General features: G+C 49.5%; 1 protein-coding gene across 1 annotated transcript in view; it reads left to right on the top strand.

The window, feature by feature from the left end:
- Positions 1-1,186, top strand: part of LOC106875458 (uncharacterized) — a 34,434-nt gene that overhangs the window by 32,048 nt on the left and 1,200 nt on the right. The window lies entirely within an intron of this gene.

A 1,186-nucleotide genomic window follows, 5' to 3' on the forward strand; every position in this document is an offset into this window, starting at 1 on the left:
ACGTGCAACCTTCCTTATAAGAGTAACAATAGTGGTAGTAGTGCTATTACTACTAGTAGTAGTTGTAGTAATAATAATAGTAGTAGTAGTAGTAGTTGTAATAATAGTAGTAGTAGTAGTGGTGGTGGTGGTGGTGGCAGCAGCAACAGCGGTCAGCGTTGTGGACTCAGCGCTGATAGCGGAGTTGCCGGTGGTGGCAGCGGAGGCTGTGCAGCTGCGGGCGTCCAGTCGACACCGTCGTCACTGCCGGCGCCAGCAGCAGCAGCAGCAGCAGCAGCACCACCACCACCACCAGCAGCAGCACCACCACCACTACCACAGCCATCAGTACCACCACCACCACCACCACCACCACCGCCGCCGCTGTCACAACCACCATCGATACCACCAGTGCCACCATCAACATGTCTACCTCCAGCTACGTCAATGCTGTCACCGTCTCTTTTGCCACCTCCCTCACTACCGCAACCACCACCACTACCACCACCACCACAACCACAACAGCAACCACAACAGCAGCAACAACAGCAACAGCAACAACAAATAATCAGCTCGTCCTCGATGAGTTTATCTCATATGCCATTTGTGAACACCAGTAGCAGCAGCAGCAGCAGTAGTAGTAGTACGAGTAACAGTTGCAATATTACTTGTAGTAGTGGTAGTAGTAGTAGTAGCAATAGCGGTAGTATGGGTAGTAGTAGTAGTATAGCGGGGAATATTAGTACCTGTTGTACAGGAAACAGTAACAATAGTAATAGCAGTAGTTGTAGTAGTAGCAGCAGCAGTAGTAGTAGTAGTAGTGGTGGTAGTTGTAGTGGCAATTGTAGTAGTAGTAGTAGCAGCAACACTGGTGAGTTGTGTCATAACAATGTGAGATTGGGAAGTTCAGTCTGTAGTTGTCATAGTAACAGTGGAAGCTACAGTTGTGAGAGCTGCGAGCGAGACCAAACTGCTGGTTTGGAAGACAGCGAGACTATTGGTTTCGATGGTGGGAGTCACGGTACCGACAAGGGGGAAATATCGTGGGACTGCCTTAGCGCCAATGCTGATATTGGCGGCAGCTGTGACCTTAACGATTTCAGAAAGTTGAAGAGCTACAAAAAGCCGTCCCGGCAATGTCCGTTCTGTGGCGTGATGCAGGCGAAGCTCACGAGGCACATTAAGCTTAAACATAAGGAAGACAAGC

The sequence above is a fragment of the Octopus bimaculoides genome, chromosome 20 (assembly GCF_001194135.2).
Source record: "Octopus bimaculoides isolate UCB-OBI-ISO-001 chromosome 20, ASM119413v2, whole genome shotgun sequence".
NCBI classification, from domain to species: Eukaryota; Metazoa; Mollusca; class Cephalopoda; order Octopoda; family Octopodidae; genus Octopus; species Octopus bimaculoides.